Here is a 24,295-nt window from a genome sequence, read left to right on the forward strand (position 1 = left end):
GAACTGGATCTATCTTCTTTTCTTTGGTCTCGGCTTCTGGCTTTTCCAAAACATCTGTGTCCACCTCTACTGTGGTCTCTTCCACAATTTTTTCCGTCTTCTTCGGGCTTGGTACATCAGTCATAGAGGGATATCTGTCCTCAGCTTCCTTGGATTTCCCTTTGTCGGCTTGTCCATCTTTCCCTTGAGGCTTAGTAGACTCATCTACTTTCCTTTTCCCCTTGTCGTCTTCTTTCAGCTCAGCTTTTAATTGTTGTACCTCCTCTTCAGTGTATGGCTCGACAGGTTGCTGCTCCAGAATAGCCTCTGACTCCTCATAAGCTTTAATATATTGATCGTATTGATCAATATGTGGCCTGGCTGAGCTAGTTCCGACTTTAGAGGGGTCTGGTACCCACTCTAGTTCCGACTTTAGAGAGGTCTGGTACCCACTTTTCTTCAAAGTCACCCTTTAGAGCTCTTTCTGCTCTAAACTGCTCCACTAATCTTTTCATTCTTGCCGCTTTCTGACTTTTGGTTTGCTTGGGAGCAACCTTCTTCTTTACTTTCTTCTTAAGTGGCTCATCCACATCCTCTTCAGGTTCTGAAACTACTTCTAGTTTCCGGCGTGCTCTTGTGGATGCCCTCTTGGGTACTTCGGGTTGTTCTTCCTCCTCGTCGACTTCTCTAAGCCACTCATTCTGGGAGGGATCCTTTGGCCACTGATCTCTAGCTCCAATAGCTTCATAAGCTATTCTTGTCAGTATTTCCACTCCTCCTATGTATTTTGGCTTCTCGTTGTGCATGGCAATTACTTGCTCGTGGATGTGTTGAGCGTAATTCACCTCTTTTGGCATATTGCTCTTTAATGCCCATGTGATGGTGGTCGCAATGGCATGGGGTGGTGTCGTATACTTTTGCGGTCTTTTATTGCAAACATGAAGAAATTGGTTGTACAGTCGGCAAAGGGTTGCCGCTCTTGGGTCCGCCATATCTCCATAGGTTGCATTTTGCTTCTTGGGCCCATAGACCTCTATGGCCTCCCTTCTTTCCCTAACCGAGCTCCCTTTGTTGTGCAGCTTCAATGCGTCTGCAATGAGTTGTGGAGTGATCTGTACTTCTACTTTCTCTCCATCCATGGCTGTCAATGTGGCTTTTCCATCCTTCTAAATCGATGTTGCCAACTCGTACACTCTTCTTGTATCCACACCTGATGGTCTCGAGGTGAAGAAACTGTGCAAGTCTGCCCTTTCCAGGTACCTGCTGATGTCTTCTAACCTGCTATAATCTACCAAGTCCTGTGGGATCATCGGTACATCCACCGCTTGCCCTTGAGGATCTCTGAAAGTCCCCTGGTAGATCTTTATTCCCTCTTTCTCCAATACTGCTTCCTCCACCCAAGTTTTGGTTGGCTTGAGGGTTTCTGCTGGAATGTCAAATGGTTCCGCTTCTGCAATAGCATCTTTGATTGTCGGTCTTTTTCTCTTCGTTGCCGATGACTTGGTGGAATCCATGGATCCTGTAACTCCAATTTCAGAAGTTAGCGTCTTTTTAGTACTAAAAGCCGAAATGAAGCTTTTAACTATCCAAATGACTTGAAAATTGAAACATGAGCTATTCAGGGCCTAAGGATGCAAGGTAGGTGAAAAAATATGCAAAATGGGCTCAAAATCATGCTGGAGACATCATACGCGTATGATGTCTTTTGTGTCAAAATGACTTCATATTGGTTGTGCTTGTAGTTGATAGTGTATACATGATTATCATATGCTTGGATTTGAGTTTGGATCCCATTTGGTCAAGTTTTGGCCAGTTTAGTCCAATTCGGGCTCTTGGCAAAATTTTGAAAGGGATTTGGATTCTATGATCCAAATTGGATAAAACTTGGTGGTTCACTTTCAGATGACATATAGATCACTTCTCTTTGGTGGTTAAAGCCCTGAGGTGCCAAAATCACATAGTGAGACATCATACGTGTATGATGTATTTTAGTGTATTTTTGGATCAAATTTCTCTATAAGCTTGGATTTGGCTTTAGATAGGCTTATTCAGTGGATTTATGAAGTTTGGATAGATTTTGGGCTAAAAATGGCTCTGGAGACATCATACGCGTATGATGTCTTTTTCATCAATTTTGCATGGGATTGGTTCTGTGGACTCCACATGTACTAGTGAAGGACTGTTTCTACTCAAATCTTGGTTTGGACTTGAGTATGTTGGATTTGGGCCAAAAATAGGCTTTAGGTGAAGGTTTTTCCCTCAGTTGGACTAATGGGGTGATCCTCTTGACCAAATGGTTCCAAATTTCATATGTAGCATGTATTAGATATATATAATGGATGTATGATGACAAATGAGCAGTTTTGGCTCTGTAAGTGCAAATAGACATCATACGCGTATCATGGCTTTTGTGTCAAAATGGTGCTTTTTGGTTCCAGATAGCTTGTAGATGTGTTAATCAACAATCCTACCAAGTTTCAATGAGTTTGGAGTTATTTTGACAAAATTAGAACCAAAAATCAATTTTATGGCCTACTTTGCGTCTTTTTGGTTTTCCTTGGCTTTTCTAACTCCAATTCTCATGATACTTGGTTCATAGGATGTGATTAGCATATGGAATGAGGCTATGCACTCAAATGTTGAAATGGATGTGAAATTCATGCTGTGAGACATCATACGCGTATGATGTCTTTTCTTGAAATGTTGGTCTTTTTGTGCAAAGAATGCTTTGTGCTAGTGCCCTAAGCCTTGCTAACTAGTTTTCAACTTAAAAAGTCATCAGTTTAGCTAAAAAACCCCCTTATAGGCATTTCAGTCTCCGAAGTCGTCTTTTTGCCTTGGAGTTGAACCTCTTCAACTTTTAGTTGCATTTCCAGCTCATTGGATATGTTGTGAAGCCATCTATTTGGTTGAACTTGACTTTGGCTCCCCGTTCTCCATCTTTCTCCTTTTGGTTGCCCGAAAGCGTCTTTTTCACCATCGATAAGTGAATCAGCTTTCTTTTGGGTTTTGCTTGCAAACATAAGTCATCCATGTATATTTGAAGCTGCTTGTGAAGTTTCATTTTATTCGGTCGTCAATTTCAGTCGTTATGCCAAAATGACGCTTTGTGTGTCCGCAGCCGAATCGGTTGTTCCGACCTACTTTTGGTGGTCCAAACCTGGAGATACTCCATGGTTGCATTGCCCTCGATGTTGTTAAGCTCCCTGAGAAGTTTTGTGTCATTTCGACAACTTTTTCCTGTTTGCCTCTTGCACGCTCTGTTGACCTAGGGTTTTTCCAGTCGTTCTTTCTCGAGCTTTGAGTGTTAGAAACCCATCTTCTATACTAGGGTAACTCACCTATAAGTTCTTGCAAGGTTTGGTTAGGCAGTTGTGCCACTACTTAGCATTCTACTGCATTCCCCGTCTGCTCTTGTTTCTTGGTTTTGGTCAGTTTTCGCGACAAAAGTTAACGATAAGCATCAAAAGATTATGGCAACGAGTCTACCTCTCATGTCTGGTGTCCTCTGAGCTCTCGTAGCAGTCGTAGAAGGAAGTAGAAGGTTGGATGCTACTGTGTGCTCTTTACTCTCTCCAAGAAGGTAATAGTGGAAATGAGCTTGAAAGTGATGTGAAAAATACTTAACTTCGGACTTCCCGGATCACTTGTTACCAAATCTAACATGTGCTCCTATCTCTCATGAAATGCACTTTAGGATTTGAAATTTCTCAATTTGGACTCCATTTGACCTGTTTCTGAGAAATCTGTCCACTTTGCCAAAATTCTGTCATTTCGGGCTTTCCGCAACTTTTCCCTAATTGTACTCAATTTTTACCATGGGTTGCCCTTGTCATTAGAATCATCACCATCTATTCTTTTCTTTTTTTTAATCTCATTTCACCTGCTTTTTTATTTTTCTTTTACTTTTATTAAGAAAATCATAAAAAATAAAGGAAAATAGCAAATTGAAGCCAAAAAATTCCAAGCATACACAATAAATAGTTGGTAACCCTGTGTATATGAATATACACTTATTTGTGATTTTTGGACTTGGATTACCACTTTTTTCCACTTTTTAGCTCCAAAAACACTCTTATTGAGTGATATTTACACGTCTAGAGACCCAAATTCATCATTTGATCTCTTCTTGTTGCAAAACAAAGTATATAAGGACATAAATATTATCAATATCCGCAATCAAACATAAAAATTGTAAAATCATGTAAGACACTGCCCTTGTAATATAATTTTTTGTTTTTCTTTGTTTTTGTCGCTTGTAGCTTCTTTGTAGCTCCTGTATACCTGTATACCTCCCCCCCTCCTAGTCTGATTCCTCCCGGACGACTATGAAGTTTCTGTGGACGAAGCATTGTAGTTGTGTTGTTCATAAGTTCCCAATGCAATTGTAGAGCGATGATACAACAGTCTTTCCAATAAAGCTGCTCTTTGTTTGATTGAAGGGTTGGTGGTCGGGTTTTGGGTTGGTTTTGGCACTTCGGTAGTAGAATCAGTAGATGGATTCTTCTTTACCTTGTTGTTCTTTTTCACAATCCAAATCTGCTTCCGCTTCGCTTGTGCTTGCCACAAACTCTTTGCGACCCAAACCTGCTTTGTTCTTTGTGTTGATTTCCTCGCCTTGAAATACCTAGGAGTTTCCGTGGATTGTGCTGAAGGGAGTTCCTGTTTACAAATCCTTGGGATCCAAATTTGCTTGCTATAGCTTTGTGCCGTCATGAACTTCTTTGGAATCCAGATCTGTTTCACTGTCCTTGATTGTCTGGAATCACTCTGTTGTCTGGTATTGAAGACTCTGTTTTCCACCTTTGTGTTCTCTGGCACAACCTTTTTTGGTCTCCATACCAACGTTGACTCCGTTTTTTTCCAAGGTTGAGCCGTTATATTATTGCTTGTCTTCCTTATCCAATGTTGAGAGTTCCTCGTCGAAGAGCAATCCAGTTGTATAGAAACTTTTGGTTGCCATTGCTTCTTCTTTTTCCTTGGTTGTTGTTTACCTTTGTTCTTGGATTCTTCCTTTGGAGTTGGCTCTGCTCCTTTGGCGAACTTAACTGATTGACTTTCAGATTCGTATTTGATAAGCATTGATTTAGAACTCCAGTCAATCATTACATTGTATTGCTTCTGCCATGGTTGTCCTAGCAATAATGGATGTTGTGTAGCTTGGTCTTCAACCATGTAAAACATATGATGATACACATACTGGTTAATCTGTATATGTAAAATTGTGCATCCGACAGTTTTGATTGAATTCTCAGAGTAACTCTTTAACTCTTGCTTGGCAGTTTGTAATTTAGTGTCATTTGTCAATTGTCTATACAAACTGAGTGAAAGTAGCTTAGTTTGAGCTCCTGAATCCAATAGTGCTCTGGCTTTGATTTGGTTGGTCCCTACTTTGCATTCAATGATGGGTTCTTCTTTGTCATTATCCATTTCTTTTATACTGACTGCGTTTATTCGTATTGCTCCTTCATTGCACTGTTTCTGACGCAGTAGTCTTCTTTTCTCCATTCTTTCCTTCGCCTCGGCTTGCGCTTCCTCCACTATCTTTTTATTTTTTTGGACACGTAGCTTTTCTTGATGTATTTTGAGAAGCATGTCTTGGGTTAGCGGCAAAAGATACTTTTTCACTCTGCATCCACTAATCCAATTGGGCATTTCTTCTCCGTCTAATGTAGCAAGCTTGACGGCTACACTTGGTGATAGATCTTTAATCACCAGAGGTCCCATCTCTCGGTTTTTAAGCTTCTTAGCATGCTGTTTCAGAGTGTAAACTAGGACATAGTCCCCAACCTTAAACTCTTTAGTCCGCACATGCTTATTAAAAAATTCATTTTGTCGCCTTTTTTGAGCGTAGATAGAAGCTACTGCTTTTAGGCGAAGCTCGTCTAGCTTTTCCAGGTCATCTATTCTATTAGAAAGCTCGTGCCCTATCCACTCTAGATCCTTAGCCACCCTTAAGGTTGAAATCAAGAATTCTATTGGTAAGATAGCATTTAGCCCAAAAACCATGTTATATGGGGTCGTTCCTATTGATGTTTTATATGCTACCCTATATGCCCATAATGTTGAATGCAACTTCTGGTCCCAGTCAGTTCTCGACTCAGATACAATCTTCGTAAGGACCGTGCATATGGTTTTGTTTGTTGCTTCAGCTTGTCCGTTTGCTTGTGGATGATACGGGGCTGATTTCCTATGGATTACCATGAATTCATCTAGAAGGATCTCTATCACTTCATTTATAAAATGTGTGCCTCGATCACTCACATTTCTATTGGCAATCCATATCGTACAAAGACGTATTCATATAGAAATTGTGCCGTGGTCCTGGCATCTGCTTTTTGAGTTGCCTTTGCTTCGACCCACTTTGTTAGATAGTCTGTAGCCACAACGATGTATTGTGCATAAGTCTTATATGCAGGAGGTGAAATGGGTCCGACATAATCAATCCCCCATTTTGCAAAAGCTCTTGCCCCCATCATTGGTCTAAGCGGCATATCATCTCTTTTAAGTGGTACTTTGGTCCGCTGACAGTCATCACACCGTTTAACGTATTCCTCAGCGTCCATATGTAATGTTGGCCACCATATTCCTGCGGCTAAGACAAGTTTTGTTGTCTTATCACCTGAGAAATGGCCTCCACCTACTCCTCCATGAGCTTGCTCTAGGATTATCATATACTCAGACTCTGATGTGCAAATCCTAAGCTGGTTGTCTTTACCTCTCTTATAGAGTTGATCTCCTATTAAAGCGTAATCTCTAGCTTCTGTCTCTACAGATTTCTGATGAGATTTTGACGTTACTTCTGGGAAAGTTCTATTAGTGAGATATTCAACAATATACTGACTCCATTCCGGAGCTATCATTATCTGATATAATGTCGAATACTCTGCTGGCGGTTTTGATGAACATACAATACATACATTGACATATTCATGTACGCTTTCTTTCATTCCTGGCCAATAGACTCCCAATTGTAACAAATTCCTATATGTGTTCCTTCTTGAACAATGAAATGCACATTCCTGAACATGTGCTTCGCGCAGATATATATTATATTCCTTAGAATTGATGCATAGTCGTAAAACATGATCATTTCCCAATTGATACAACCTTCCTGCAACCAATTGAAGGTTCTTGGATTGCTGAATAGCAATATGTTTCTGGTTGCATTCTCTTCTATCAAACTCTCCTCCATAGGTTAATAAGCTAACGACATTTTGAGACCACTTCGGTATCATTTCTATGTTGAACAAGTACGCGTGTGGCATGTCGTCATCTACTCCTATAGGGTCTTCTCCATTCGTCAATCGCGAAAGATGATCAGCTCTAAGATGTGTTTTTCCTTTCTTTACTACTACCGTGAAGTTGAATTCCAGTAAGATAATGAACCATCTCACTATTCTCCCGGTATTTTATGGTTTATTCACTAGGTAGAGCAAGTCTTGGTGATCCGTAAAAAACACAAACTTGTTGGCTAGAAGATAATGCCGAAATTTCTTCACAGCATATATCATTCTTAATCCTTCTCGCTCTGTTGTGGTGTAATTCTTCTCTGCATTGTTGAGCTGTCGACTGGCGTAACAGATAGGAAAATCCATGTTTCCTTCTTCTGGCTGAGCCAGAATGCATCCTATTGCATATGCCGAAGCATCTATATGCACATGGAATATCTTCTCCCAATCTGGTGATTTCAAGACTGGAGCAGTAATGAGTGCCTCTTTCAATTTCTTGAATGATTCCTCACACTCCTCTGTCCATTCAAAGTTCACTATTAGCCTGTAAAGTGGTTGGCCTATTATAGCGTACATGTAAATGAATCGTCTATAATATCCGCAATGTCCCATAAAGCTCTGTACTTGTTTCGCATTGGTTGGTCTAGGCATATCCACTATAACTTTTATCTTCTCTAAATCCGTGGATATTCCGTTTTGTGAGACAATATGTCCCAGAATTCTGCCCTGTCGGACCATAAACACACATTTCTCAGGATTGAGACAAATGCGATATGTCCTACATTTCTCAAATACTTTTCTTAGGTGTTCTAGATGCTCATCTCTCAGAAGAGAATGTACACATAAGTCATCCATGTATATTTCTAGAAACCACCTTAAGTATTCTTTGAAAGCATGCGTCATCAGCCTCTGGAAGGTTGCGGGAGCATTAGTTAGACCAAAAGGCATAACCCGATAAGCATAAATTCCCCACTCCGTTGCAAAAGCTGTTTTATGTTGATCTGCCGGTGCTATGGCTAGCTGGTTATATCCTGAAAAACCATCAAGAAAGGAGTATGTTGTTTTCCCTGATACACGCTCTAGAACATGATCAGTTATCGGCAGGGGATAATTGTCCCTGATTGTTGCAGCATTCACTTTCTTTAAGTTGACACGCACTCGGAGTTTTCCGTTCTTCTTGGGTACCACCACAATCGGAGATACCCAATCGGTGTGTTCAATCTCGTATATGAACTCAACTTCCATTAACTTATCTATCTCTTCTTTGATTCGCTTAGCAAACGTATCATTATATGTGTATGGTCTCTTTCTGCTAGGCTTTGCGTCTTGTTTTAGTGGGATTGTGTGTTGGCATATTGATGGGTCAACTCCCTTTAAGTCCTTATAAGACCATGAAAACACATCCCTGTACTCTCTGAGAAGACTCAAAAGTCTCTCTTCCTCTCCTGGAGACAAATCTGTGGCTATGTACACCGGTCTAGGTGTCTCACCTGGAGCTGCTAAATCAACTTTTTTTGCATCCTCCGGTCCGTCCTAAGATTCGTTCTCCTTTCTCTCTCGAATAGGTTGGGTTAATACCACCTTCCTATCCTCAATTGTGAATTTCCTGTAGTGAGAGAGAACATCCATGTTTTCCTTGATTTTGGCGTTTTCGTCCTCTCCACTCCCAATTTCTGTCGTCCAAACTTCTTTCAGAGTTTTCTTGAGCTCTCTGTACTTGTTTCTATGTTCTAACTTGGACTCCGTGTGTTCTCTGTTGCGCTTGTTCTTTTCTGATTTTTCTGTTTCAGTTTTCGTTTCATTCCTTTGAACTTGATTTCTTGAGCTTCTTTTGTCTTTTCGTAAGCTCTTTTGATCATTGCCTCTCATTCTTCCAGAAATCTTGTCCTTAACACAATCTTCCGCCTTTACTAGCATTAGGAATTGATTTTTCCCTCTTATTCTAGGCATCGGATTGGTTCTAACCCCCTTTGTTTTTCTCTTTGCTCTATAGCATTTCTGGTGTTGTTTAGTTTGGTTCGGAAAATCATAAAATCTGACATCCATTATAGTTTCTTCGTTTCCGCTTGAATTGACCGTTGACTCGTTGTCTGCTTCATTTCCCCACTCTGGATGATCGAGAATGTCGTGAAACACCTCTTCTTCATCTTCCTTTTCTAGTGTATCGTTCTTTTCAGTTTCTTTTTCGAGTACAGATCTCAACATGAAGTACGGAACCACGTCCTACCCGTCCTTGTTGCAAAATTTCATTGTGGGACCATCCGGAATTGCACAAACATCTAGGGTTGCTAGAATGTGTGTCCATTCTAATGGTTCAAGCGTGTCCTCTGGAAAGGGTTCTCCTATATAAGTTTCGTCTTCGATAGCCCTTTCTAAAACATATTCTTCTCGTCTCAGACTTCCACATTTTAAGGCTCCACACATCCATAACTCCTTGGGCTTACCTAAGCAAGCTGGAAATTCGGATCCCGCCAAAGTAGCTGAATCAAACTCCTCTACCGGTGTTCGGATCACATCTTTGTAGGTATGGTCTTTCAGGTTCACACGTGTAGTGGTTTCCATATTTCTGAGGTATATGTGATCGTAGCCCCAATCCTAGACCATTTTCAAATGTCTCATGAATGGTCTTCCCAGTATGATATCATAGTTATTCTCCTTGCCAAAATCGACAATAGCAAAAGTATGTTCGTATTCATTGCCTCAAGAAGTCACTACGACTTTCTCTAATAATCCCATAGGTTTCTCCATGTGTCCATCTGCTAATTGGAGTTTCAACCTAGTCTTCCTTATTGCTGGTTTTCCCCATTTTTTCCAGATTTCTTTTGTAGCAATGGCTACCCCATCTTTGCTGTCTAGTATTGCCATCATGTTCACTCCTTGGAATTCAACTGGTAAGGTTGTATTCCCCTCTTCACCTTCGCAATACTCTCCGACCTTGTTTAAGGGTACAGACTTAGCGTTCTTTTGTGGTTTGCTCAGCTCTTGTATACCCTCTTGCAGTCTCGATGTTGGGTCTTTTATCCCAAATTTCTCCAAGCATTTTCCTACAGTGGTCCACATATGTGGTCTTAGCCTCAAAAGCTCAGCTAGAGTGATAGTGCATGTCACTGGTGTTGACAAGATCTCTATCAATCCTTGCGAGTCCATGACTTTTTCTGATGAGATTCTTATTGAGGGAAGTGCTCTAATCTCGGATTTTGCTTCATACTCTCCTAAGTATGAAGGTAAGGTATTCAGTGAATGAGGTTTGCTCTCCATTGTTCTAACAGAGCCCCCATCTCCCCAGTAAGATTGCAGATCCAAGTCCACTTGAGATCCTGCCTCAAATTCCACTATGGGAGGATTCCTGATGTCCTTTTCCCAATTTGTCTGATTAGCTTGGCAACTTAGCTCGTTTGCAAAGTTTGCCTCTCTCACTTGTTTCCAAAATTCATTGTAATCCTCATCTCTTCCGTAAGACCTCTGTATGACTGGATGAAAACTCTCTATCTCCTGATCGGTTGTGTTCAATACTATGCGGTCATCCTTGTGTGTATTTTCAGGCTTTTGTGCACTGGGAGTCTTTTCAGCTACCCGTGAAATGATAGTCTCTTGCTGAATTGGGTTTTCCGTTCCACAATTCATTGTTTCTCTTGGTGGTTCTAATAAGGCTTGTGCAGTCTCGATCATTCTCTGGCACATTTCAAGTCTCTGCTTTTCCAATTCCGCGTTTGGGTATGTCATCCACCTCTGTTCTTGTGTTTGGTTGTTCTTTAACCTAGCTTCGTAAGCTCTCATCAGTGCGTCCAATGGTTCGTGTACTTTGTCGACTAGCACTGATCCCCCTGAGCTTAAGCTCGTTGTTTCTTTGATACTCTTTTGTTTCGTTCTTTCCGGGCTCATCTCTCGTTTCCCGTTTTGACTCTCAAGTTTTTCTAATCTATCTTTAGTTCGCTTTAGTTCCTCAGCTAGAATAGCGTCTTCACGTTCTTTTCTCAACTTCATGCGTGCTTTTCTAGCTTTCCATGTGTTTCTCTAACTCCGCGGTCCTTGACTAACCACTTCAGTCGCTAACTTTCCATTCTCAGGTTCCCTAGTGGTTTTCTTAGCTTGAACTCTAGTAACAACTTGCGTTGGTATCAGAGTTTCAATTTCAGACCCACTGCTGGTAGGAATAGTTTCTAGCATATTCAATGTCGTCTTTTGCACTTTGTTTGGATTCTTTGAACAATCCTAAATGAAGTGAGTAACCCCACACTCAGTGCAATAAGCGTTAATTCTAATGATTTCCGTATGTGGACAAACATTCATCAGATGGTCACCTCCACACTTGTAACAGGGTCCTAGTGCTGGTCTTGGTCCCACTTGATTCTTCCTTTGTGGATAGGATGGTCTTTCTCCTGTTAACCCTCCATGAGCTATGAACATCAATGTTCTTGCGTCCAAATTGTATCTCTCTTCATCAGAAGCACTTGTAACTGTTGGTGTTCCAACATTCCCAATCATGCCCCATGGTTCTGGTTGTTTGGGTTCTTCTGGTGGGTAATACACAGTTGGAGACATGTGTGCACCAGATTCTTCATAATAGGCTTGAACAGGAACTAAGGCTTGAACAGGAACTAAGGCTTGTTCTTCCTGATTCTCTAAGGTTGGTGCATATCTAATGACCACTGTTCTTGCTCCTGGTAAAGGTGGTTGTTGTCCCAATACCGGTTGCGGCCTTTCTATCCCCATAGGTCCTGGTACATTCCCCGTTGGGTATCGATGTACTGGATGTACCTGAGGTTTGTCCATTTTTGTTCAATAGCACACCATTTCAGTGGTTTTGGCAATGGTTTTTGGTATGGTGCCATCCTTTTTAGAGCCTCTTCTATCATTTTCTCTACATTTGGCATGGTTGTTTTTTGAACATTCTTTTTAGTGGTAGTCTCGCTCACTACGGAGGAAGAGCTACTGGATGCAAAATCTGTATCTGCTGACACCTCTCCATAAACCGTACAGTTATCCACTAAGTACAATGCTTCTCTTGTTACTTGCTCGAAACTTGTACAAGCTTTCAAGTGCAAGTCCTTCTTGAGAGTGTCGTTTCTCAATCCTTCAATAAAGAGAACAGATAGTCTGTCATCTTGTGATCGTTCACATACTAGACATCTCTCAATGTATTGTTTGAAGCGAAGTGAAGCTTCCTTCACTTTTTCGTGTTCTCTCTGTTTAAAAGCATATATTTGTGAGACCATATTGTGCTTAATCCCTCGTTTTGAGAATTCCTCAGCAAACTCTCTTAGCAAATGGTCAATGTCATGGAATCCCTCTCTGTTCAGTGGTTGAAACCATGTCAATGCCGTACCTTCTAGAGTAAGACCAAATCCCTCGAATTGTGTATGGAAATCTGTTATCTGCTCAGCTCTTAAGACTTGCTTAAAGAGTGACACATGTGCATACGGATCTCCTGAACCACCATACTTCTTTGGCATACACTTGGCTTCTTGAGATGGTCTCATATGTCTATGGTGTGCTACCAATTTCATTGCTCCTGTGTCCCGGCTAAAGCTTTCTCTAGCATCATGGACTTCATGGGTTACCCTTGTCGGTTCCCCTGCCCTGAGTCTACTACTAGGAGGTAAATGTGATGGTTCCGCTTCGAACCTTGGACCTGGAGTGGTATATGTGGGGATTGGAACTGCACTACCTCGATTCGTATCCATTGACTCTCTGGAATGTAATGATCCCATTGGTCCGGGCTTCGAGTACTGAGGTTGACTGAAAGAGTCAGCAGCCTGAGTTCTTTGTCCTCCTGTTGTCATTGGGTTTTGCACTCCATTTGTTGGTGCTGGTCTTTGTGAGCTAGAAGTAACATAATACTGATGTAGTGGTCCCCCAAAGTATGTATATCCTTCTAATTCTTTCTTGCCCATTGTTGAGTATTGCCTCCCATACTTGTCGTAAGCGGCAATTTTCACTTCCGATCCCTCTGTGTAGGTAAAGACATAAAGTCTTTTTTGTCTGTCAACTCTCCAGTGTAGGGTTCTTCACATCTATAATAGAGATCTTGCTCCCCATTATTATATTTGTATAGCCCCACATAGATGTTATCAGTGTTGATCCTTGTAGTTTCATTCTCTCTTCTTAACCTCGCATCAGGGAAGTTCATTATTGGTGCTTTCTCCTCAAGTTCTTCATCTACTTTGGCTTTGGTGCCCATCAATCCCCACTTGTCCACAATGTTAGGGTTTAGGACTACCAAGTACATGGTACCCTCGTCATCTAGATATCTATCTCCGCTATAGCTCACAGGCACTAAGTCCTTGAACTCACTAGGTCTATCTTCTATCTTTACACAATAGCGGTCCATTCCATCTTTGTAGATCTTGGCACCTTGCTCATTGTCGTACTGGTATTTTATGAACAATAGCTTCATTGTGGCGGAAGGGTTTGATGATCCTGCTGCCATATTTTCTCTGTTGTTCAGGTTCAAGTGTTCCAAGTGTTCGGTGAAAATCTCGTAAGATCTCTCCGAAGAAGTATCAGAAACACTTCCTTCAAAGATCGGCTCTAATGGTTGCACCCAACTTTGGTTTACACTTCCCTCGGTTAATATGACACTTGCTTGTTCCCCTTGTCTTGGTTGGTTATTCTGGAGATTCCTGCCCGATCTCAAATTCATCAATTCCTCTAAAGGACTTTAACTTTTCCGTCTCGGCGATTTGTTTTCCCAAGTTTTTGTGGTCAGAATTGATCCAAACTGATTGATACTTGATCAATTGTTTAATCTTGTCAGTTGGACAACTTCTGTTTCATCAAGTGAGAATTTTGTTGCAGTTATGCTGAGAAAGACATTATACGAGTATGATGTCTTTTTTCACAGATTTGGACTATTTTGGTTATGCTCACTCTCAGTAGCCCCCTTATGCTCTGTCCACTCACAAAATTCAGTTTGAACTCTGTTTGAGCAAGTTATGGCTAATTTAGGTTTTTCTTGGCAATTTTCCGCTTTTGACTTGTTTTGGGTCAATTGTGATCCAAATGGGATGAAACTTGAAATATAACCTCTAGACAGCTATTACAATGGATCTGTGTTGGCAAAGTATCAAAATATGTCCAAAATTAGGTCAAAGACATTATACGCGTATGATGTCTTTTTCATCAATTTGGGTCAAGACTTGATATTTATGATTTCTACAGTGTTTGTAACAATCTTGTCAGGTGAGATATAAAAAATAAGCAGTGGATGTGCTAAAAAACATTATACGCGTATAATGTCTTTTGTCCCAGATTTTGACTATTCTTGGTTTTAAGCCTTCTCCAATGATTATAATTGAGTTTCAAGTGTTTTTGTCAGGTTTGAATGTAAAAACAAGATCTGAATCCAGAATTTCCTATTCTTTGCGTTTCTTGGACTCCGGCTTGTCTTTTTGGGTTTCTTTGAGTGTTAATGCTCTTGTTTTAAGTTGAAATTAGGGTATAACCCCCCTTTTGAACACTCTGGTAAAGTCAAAATTTCTGTTTTGGTCTCTGTTTGGTCATTTAGACATCATACGCGTATGATGTCTAAAGTTGCAGATTTCCAATTTTTTGGCACAGAATCCTTCCTAAAGCTTTCTCAAGTGCTCAGCAACTCCCAGATACACAGAAAATTTCTCTGACTTTTGTTTATTGCAAGTTTCACTACTAACTCGACGGTTTAGTGATCTATCATGCAATCAACCATATCAAGCAAATACTCCAATGATTACTAGCTCCAGATCAAGATCAAATGAAGTCCTACCTAAGCTATTCCTAATCATAAAATGGGTTTGGTAATTGTGATTTTAAAGAGATCCACTGTCACTCACGGACTAGCAAATTCTTCTTCTATCAAGAACTACTCAACACCAACAAAACAACAAACAAATCTAAGCTAAACTAAAAATACTGTCAACACGGAAGACCCAAGAATACCCCACTTCCTAGTATCTCTCGAGATCTTCGGAGTCCACCACTCCTAGATCTTTTCTAACTAAAGTATACAAAGTAGTTTATACAACTCACCTTGTAGGATTAGTCTAAGGTCACCTACTTAGGGCTCTCGTCCCCGGTAGCAGCGCCAAATGTTAAGGCGGTTACGCCGCTGGCGGAAGCTAAATAGCGAGAACTCAACCAACAACAGAATTTGTCAAACGAGGACGGAGCTTGACCCGCAGGCGCATGGAAACAACTAGGTGGGTGTCAAATCACCTACTCTACCTTCTAATGACAATCTTTACTAAGGAAATCAAATCTAAATTCTAAAATACGCAAGTGACTGAAATCCGTACTATGAACGAATGCTATACGAAACAGAATCAAGAATCATTGAATCGATCTCAAACTCAAGGGGAAGTCTATACACTAGGTAAGAACAACACCCTAAAGACTTGAACTACAAAATCAACCTATAACCACTCTGTGCGGTAAACGCATATGAAGACAGGCCGAAAAATACAGGTGATCGAAACTTGACCCCGATGGTACTAATGTGTAGCTCTACTCGTTGTGGTTCTATAGATATGCTGCACGCTCCATTCCGACACACGAGTTGGAAGAAAACTCACACCGAACCTCGTAGGAACTTACCACACATAGAAGCTGATAGCGCACACTCTTGGTATCTGTATGTAGCTCTCGCCATTTCTAACACAATGGCGGTGTCGCTTCTCCAATGGAGGCTCCGTAGCTCGCGTAGCAAGTAGATAAGACTCTCACTCTCACTCTCTCTCTCTCTCTCTCTCTCTCTCTCTCTCTCTCTCTCTCTCTTAGACACAGTCACGGCGCTCCAAAAAACTCACTTTGATTAATTGATCTCCCTCCTTTAGGTTACAAAAACTTTGGCTTATATACATCAGCCTTGGAGGTGAGAACATCTCTAACTAATTACATCAGCAAGTGAAATTACTTCGGGATTACAAGCTGGAAACTCAATTGAGTCCCGCTATTTAATGAATGGCTCAAATCAAAATTAATGTCGGAAAGACATTTATTACAATCAATGGTTACAAAATGATGAGTGTGAGCAAAAATGTGGGTGTGATCCTCTGCTGGCTCAACACACACACATTCACGCTCGCACACACACATACATATACATACTCACGACTCACCCATACAAACACACACGCGCATATACGCACGCACTACACATTGAAAAAAAAATTTTGAAGAATCCTACGACTATGACACATAAAAATAAGAAGGAGAAGTCCGAAGTACGCACCGCCGACAACAAAAGGAACAAAGGCATCGAAGGCATGCCCCGGTTGACCCGAAAAAGACAAACGCGCTACACCGACACACCGGCAACACACCATTCGCCGACATCATGCAACCACGACACCATTTTCAGTAATTCGTAGGTTATCATCATCATTTTTTTTCAGTTTTCACCCAAGCCTTGTAAAATTCCCAATTTGTAAATTCCCTCTCTCTAGGTGATGGTCACAAAGGCCCACCTAGAGGTTTTTATTTTAAATAACTCCCAAGACAAAGCAAGAGTCAACCACACCGGGCCCACCGCCTTGCTTTGTCTCCCCGATTAGCTTACCCTAATTAAATCGAGATTACTTTAATCCAAGCGCCAACACCTATAAAAGGGCACTAAGAGGTCACTATCTACGGGGGGGCAGTTCATGAGAGGTCAGTACTTGCTAGAGTTTTAGTGGGAAGAATTGATACTATTGGCATCACGGGGAGGGGGCTTGTGTGATGGTTTGCTTTGAGAATTGCACCATGTGAAGGGAGCCACATCCACCTCTCGACTCTAATGAGATCGATGCACACACACATACACGTTCTTGGTAGCAAGTTTGACAATCATCTAGTCGTCGTTAGAGAACGCACCAAGTAGTTTCACCATCTTTTCTCTCTACCTCTCTATCACCACGGTGTGCCGCCTCACTAGAAGGAAGGTCATTGTAAATACTACAGAAATAATTCTCCCTCACACACCCGAGGGTTTTCATCATTTGTCAAACTCTATGTGTGTGTGTGTGTGTGTAAGTTTGCGGTGTTCACATCATCGTGGTTTGCGTCCTAGCCACTCAAAGCTAGGTGGTGCCCCCTGTTCGCTTTATCGTGTGACCGGATCGAAACGTGCCATCGGCCCCTGGTGTTTTAAAGAGGCCGTTGGGGTTCGTGTGTCTCTTTGCTCCCGTCATTTGGTGCCCCCACTGAGGAGGGCTTCTAAGAAACCTTCAGTTTACAATACTGAAAGTGACGCACGCCATCAATCATGGACGAGTGGCTAAAGGAATTTTCTAACTGGAGAATGGAAGAGGAGGAGACTAAGGAGGCACTAGCCGCCTTCATTGAATTACTACTGCCAGGCTGCAGTGTTGTCAGTATTCAAGAGGTAAATTCTCCATCTCGTGTTGCTCGTTCTAACCACAAGTTGAGAGCATCAGGTGGGAGGTCTATGAAGTGCCATCACTGTTGGCAACCAAAACACACTGTCAATGAGTGCCACCAACGAAGGCAGCGAAGGGGCTGAAATCGTCTACATCCACATTCATCGCGAAGAAGTCATTCACATCAAAGGAGGAAAGAAAATGGTAAGGAAAAGATAACCCAGTCTAGAAACACATGACCCCGAAGGAAGAAGCATCTGACCAAGCAAGTGCTTCGAGCTCAGAGAGTCGGGTTGTACCAAGCGTTCCAAAGAGGAAGTCACCTAAAGCTAAGCGGCGGAAGGTCGCCTACCGATTTGCACGACACATACGAGTACTACTAGTCCACTTCAACAATCCTGAAGAAGAAGTGGTAAGAATATTCCCATGTCTTAAGGAAGAGTGGTTCGGATACTGCTCTCACTGTTTTGGAAGACGGGTAGCGGGTCTTCCTCCTCTCCATGTACAACTTATCCTGAAGAAGCTCACCACCATGGGTGAAACCCAGTGGTTTGGAGACGAGTTGTAGCTGAACGGAGTGGAATTCATGCAACACGTCGACTATGGAAATTACTTGCAATTGCTACTAGCCAAGAGGCTGGGAGTGGTCAGACGCGTCGCCATCACCCTGTACGTGCTGAGCGACAAAGAAAAGATAGAGCCCATGAAAGGCGACGACCTATTGTGGATGTGCCGACTCATCAACACAGGCACGATAAGAGTATAAGTAAGTACTCCACCCTCTGTGCATGATGGAAAACGGGCCGACAGCATTCCCGTTCAGATTCCTGCAGCATATGCATGTGAATATCTATGTAGATAGGAAAATCTTCTACAAACAGAATATCGTGTATCTATTCGGTGCGGCGGTACTAGGAGAAATCCTTAATCCCGAAACCCTATCATTCTCCCCATATTGGATTACCATCATTCCTTTAATGTTTCTATGTTTATTCTATTTTAACCTATCCACCCAACTCTGTAAAAAGCCGCTATGAGCTGCTACTGTCATTAATCTATAAAAAAAAGAAAAAAGGTTTGTAATTTCCTGAGTCACTACCATGGCAAGTGTTTCTTTCCCCACGTTCAGTGGAAAGAAGGGAGAAGATCTCACCACCGACTTTTTGGATGATTTTGACATTGCTTGTGTCATTTCCAACAAAGATGAGGACGCTTCACGACTTCGAATTTTTCCTCTACTAATGAAGGTAGAGGCCAAGTTCTGGTACAATGCATTTCCCCAAGCTACCAAGAATGCATGGGATGTATTAAGGGCTGCCTTTGTAAAGAGGTTTGGTGGAGGCACAACCTCGGAGAAGTTATGGCAATTACTGACGAAATTGAAGCAGGGAAGTCTGCTGGAGTATGCCACCTACCAGTCCAAATTTGTGGACTTATGGGAGAGATGGGTTGCCTCACTGAAGGAAGGCAAAGGAGCGCATAATTTCCTAAAGAAGGAACGTTTCATTGCTGATCTATGGTCGCCGCTTAGAGAGAAGGTGAAGGGAAGGTTTCTTGCAGCATATGAGTTGGCAGTAGAAGTAGCCCGCCTTAAAGACAAGAAGTTGTGCTTACAAGCAAGAGTAGACGATTCAGAGGAAACAAGCTTGGTCTCACCAACCCCAGTGAATGCAACAGCGAGTCATAGAGCCCAACCGCAAGAGGCATCAGAGGAGCAGCAAGACCTGCTAAATCGCATCACCACCCAACTAGAGAGTTTATCCATGCATCTGGTGCAGCAAGGGCATGCACCTGTCAGGAATCTAGAACAAGAGAGAGGACAAGGGACGCAAAACCAAGAGTACCACTACTACAATTGCGTGGAAGACGGCCATGGTATGTACTACTGCCCACATCCAAGGAGGCAGAATTTCAATAGAAGGGGGAGACAGAATCAGATCTCCCCGCCAAGAGCAAGACCACCACCACCTAGGCAACCAGGGCCGATCCCACCGGTCCACATCCTTCGACCACCTGTACAACAACAACCACCACCACAACCTCTCATTCCACCACTACCCCCACCACCTGCTGTGAAACAAGCGGTGAGTGTTACTAGCTTGGAGACTAAAGGGAAGGCAAAGGTAGAAGAATCAGTTCGAGAGAAGCACAGAGGGAAAGCGAAGGTAGAAGAAATGGATGCTATGGGAGTAAAGCTTTCCAGGCACGAGGAAGCCTCTCAAAGAGAAGAGAAAATGAAAGGGAAGGCCGAGTCTAGCAAGCAAGCAGCTAAACCGCGGTGGAAGATAGACATCGTGGACTTGTCAGTAAGTGAGTATGCAAAACCCTATGACTTAGTTCAGCATGTATTGATGCAGGTTCCGAAGATAAATTGGCCCCAATTACTCCACCTTGCACCAAGAATGAGGAGGCAATGGACAAGAATGGTGAGTACCAAGAAATCAAGACCCATGATAGCTGGGGCTATCTCTGGAAGGGATCTCGACGACATCCTACCAACCATGGATGCTCACATCAAGGGGCAAAGAATCTCAAACGTCTACATAGATGGTGTCACGCAAATATGCGTCATGAGTGAAAAGATGATGCACCATCTAGCACTAGAGGTGAGTAGGCCGGCATCCTTTCGAGCCAAAATGGAAAATAATGTAAGAGTGAAATGCGTGGGCATTGTGAATGCGGTCAAAGTGAAAGCATTCAATATAGAAGTGGAGGTAGACATCTTTGTCATGCCGCACAAAGGGGAGGGCTACCCCATCATTCTTGGGAGGCCTTGGCTTATGGCTATGGAAGCTAAACAAGACTGGAGCACCAGAACGATTCAGATGAAGGACGCTAAAGGGAGGTCCATATTCTATGACATGAGGACTGGTAAGCAATACAACATGATCTTGGAGGCTTCAGAAGATGAGTCCACCAGTGACTATTCGACTACCTCAGGAGAAGAGACAACCACCACCGACGGAAGTGACAGTAGCATCGAAGTGATGGGGGTCATCCTTAAAGACCCAAAAAGATTGACACAATCTGGAACACCCCCGACAAACCAAGAGGAATCATCAGGTACGCAGTCCTTAGAGGATGCAGGTAAGTTACAAAAAATGCTCTCAAATGAGTTAACCAATGAAGAAAGGAACAAATATGTCTCCATGCTAGGTAACGTCACTACTTTGTTCATTGATGGCTATGATAAGATCACAGGAATTACAGTAGTGCAACACCACATAAAACTCAAGGAAGGCAGTAAACCCATAGTGCACAAGCTCAAAAGACTTGGAGTAATCCAACAAGAGGCACTACTTAAAGAAGTGAGAAGTTTGCTACAAGCAGGTTTCATCTACCCTGTCGAAGACTCAGAATGGGTCTCCCCAGTAGTAGTCACACCAAAAAAGAATGGTAAGTGGAGAGTCTGTGTGGACTATAAACCTCTCAATGCAGCCACAAAGAGGGATCACTTTCCCCTCCCATTCCAGGATGAAATTCTCAATGAAGTGGCGGGTCACGAACGATACACAGTGTGCGATGGGTACTCAGGATACTTCCAGATTAGCATTGCGGAAGAAGATCAGAAGAAGATAACCTTCATCACACCTTGGGGATGCTTTGCTTACAGGGTGATGCCTTTTGGCCTCACTAAAGCCCCAGCCACATTTCAACGCTATGTGACCTTTGTTTTCCAACCCTACTTTGGAAAATCAATACGGGTTTTCATAGATGATGTTTTCATCTATAGTTCACGAGCCCTTCATTTAATTAAAGTCTGTGATTGCTTAACCAGGCTGCAAACCTTGGGTGGCCAGCTCAATGTGGATAAGTGTCACATTGGTGAAAGCAAAGTCACTCTCCTTGGCCATGTAATTTCAGCAAAAGGGATTGAGGCTGACCCTAGCAAGATTCAAGCCCTGGTATCTTTGCCGTCACCCACCACCGCTAAGCAATTAGTTTCTTTCCTTCAGAAGGTAAAATACTTAAGGAGGTTCATTCACTTGTTATCTCAAGTGGTCCTCCCTATACAACAAATCACCCAGAGGGATATCTTCTCATGGAGTGAAGAAAATGAGCAACAATTTACCGAGGTAAAGCAAATCCTAGCTAAGCTTCCCATAATTTCAGTCCCTAAGTGGGACGAGCCATTTTATGTGAACCCTAGTGTAGGAAGTGATACACTCGGAGCCGTGCTAATTCAAAAAGACCCCCAAACTTCTTTCATGCGTCCTATTTACTTCTCTAGTCGTGTCATGACCCCGTCCAAAAAGGGATTTACCGAAGTAGAACACATGGTTCTGGCACTAATGTTTGCTACCACAAAGTTCCGCTCCTATCTCTTGCCTAGACCCTTTGTAATCCTGACAATGGAGGAGGTTTTCCCATATGTAATGCGACACATGGATGTCTCATCTAGGATCTCTAAGTGGCTAATTAGATTACAAGAGTTTGACTACACCATGTAAGTAGAAAACTCCACCAGGTCTAGTTTAGCGAGAATTCTCACTCATCACCACTATGAGAAGAAGCTGAAGGTCGACACGGAAGCAAAGGAAGAAACACCAATGGTAGAGTGTCCTAGGCTAGAAAGAGCTCACTCTCTTTTCTTTGACGGAGCATACAAGAGAACAATGGACCAGTCTGCAGCTGGCATAGTCATTTTCAATGAGCAACAAGAAAGAGTATTCTCCATCGGGCAGTTATTACACTCTCACTCCAACAATGAAGCAGAATATGCAACCCTAATTCCTGGGTTGGAACAATGTATTTCACAAGGAATTCAACGCCTAAATGTGTTTGGTGATGCTTTGATTTTAATAAGGCATATAAATGGCACTTGGGTTTGTAAAAATCAAGTTTTACTTGGTCAACTACGCCAAGTTAAGAATCTTCTAAGGAAATTTGAAGCAATGAAACTATTTCATTGCCCAGAGCAGAAAATCAGGATGCAGATACTCTAGCCAAAGAAAGAATACAAGACGTTCTCGTAGAAGCAATCAAAGTGAAGCTACCCCTCTTTCATGGTAGTGATGCTATGCCTGATATCGTCATCTTTCTAGATACAAGAGAATGGCCGAAAGGATACACCAAAGGCTAGAAACAGTGGCTGGTAAGGAAGGCTACCAGATACCGCCTTGTAAACGACCACTTGTATTGTAAGGGCAAGGATCAGATTCTCAGGCGGGTGCCAACCTCCACTGAGATCACAGAGGTAATTTCAAGTTGCCATGATAGCATCTGCAACGGTCATTTTGCTCTAGATATCACGAGTAGGAAGATTCTACAAGCAGGATACTCTTGGCCTAGCATGAACAGGGATGCACACCATTGGTGTAAAACATGCAAGGCTTGTCAAGTGGCCAGTGATCGCACATTAACCTACGAGCCACAAACTCCTATGATCTCATATGGTCCATTTTAGGAATGGGGAATAGATGCAATCTCTCCTTTACCAAGGCCCAAATCAGGTAAATTGTACATCATAGTGGGTGTAGACTACATGACTAGATAGGCAGAAGCAATAGCCATCACCCCGCATTACAGCCCAGGGGATAGAAAAATTCATTTTTGAGCATATCTGTTGCTGTTTCGGCACTCCTCTAGAGATAATATTAGATAGAGGACCAGGTTTTAGAGGCAATCTGGTGGGAGAATTGATGAAGAAGTCAGGCATCACAAGCCAACATTCCACACCATACTATCCAGAATGCAATGGTATGGTAGAGAAGGTAAATGGAATTATTTGCAAGATCATCAGAAAGCAGGTGAACAATCACACAGGAGACTGGGATAAACATCTCATGGCAACTCTTTGGGTCTACCGAACGACGTTGCGAACATCATTAGGTTTCACCCCTTTCCATCTAGTTTATGGGAAGGAGGCAATTCTACCCATTGAGGTACAGATAGCCAGCCTATGAGTCTTGGCTAGCCAAATACAACACCCAATTATAAATCTCTGAAACCACATCCTGGATCTGGAGAGGCTCCAACTAGATAGGGAAGAAGCAATCAACCACTATACAGCGTAGGTAGAACGAGGCCGGCTCACTTTCAATCAAGGGCTTAAAGAGAAGGGACTAGAAAAAGGTATGTTAGTGCTGAGATACAACAACAGATTTGACACCAGGAAGGACAAGAAATTTCAACCCAGATAGGAAGGACCATTCATTGTTAAGAAACGCAATGACAACAGCAGCTATAAGCTGATGGAAGCAGATGGGAGAATTCACAAGACTAGGGTCAATGGATGGAGGCTGAAGAGGTATTTCCTTAGGTTTGATCCAGAATTCATGCTAGATATTCCAGAAGAGGGAGAACCCTCTAACCCCCACAACTAAAGATGCAGAGGAAGGGCTAGAAGCATGAATGCCTCTAGCCAAATGGGAGGGCTAATTATGGCCGGCTTTCAAAACCGTGACCGTGAGAACCACACCCTAAGGAAGGAAAGGTTTGTTACCAAAAGAAAAAAAAAGAAAAAAGAAGCCCTTACCATTCACCATACCCCCCCTCCCCCCGCCCAAGGTTAACCAATAGTGGGGCGCTGCCAGTTTGGCCACACCCCTCCATGATAAAAGACGACCCCTCTCTCTCTTACTGCTCGGATCCGCCAATATTCTCTCTCTCTCTCCTACTCTATCGCTGCATCACCCGGCCCGATAAGTGCATTGGTGCCTCTCCGGCGGTCTACCACAAATAGTATCCTCTCTCTCGCTCTTCCAAATATTCTCCCTCTCTCTCTCTCTGCTTGTCCACACTCCA

The sequence above is a fragment of the Adiantum capillus-veneris genome, chromosome 15, assembly GCF_014529385.1.
Source record: "Adiantum capillus-veneris isolate H3 chromosome 15, ASM1452938v2, whole genome shotgun sequence".
NCBI lineage: Eukaryota > Viridiplantae > Streptophyta > Polypodiopsida > Polypodiales > Pteridaceae > Adiantum > Adiantum capillus-veneris.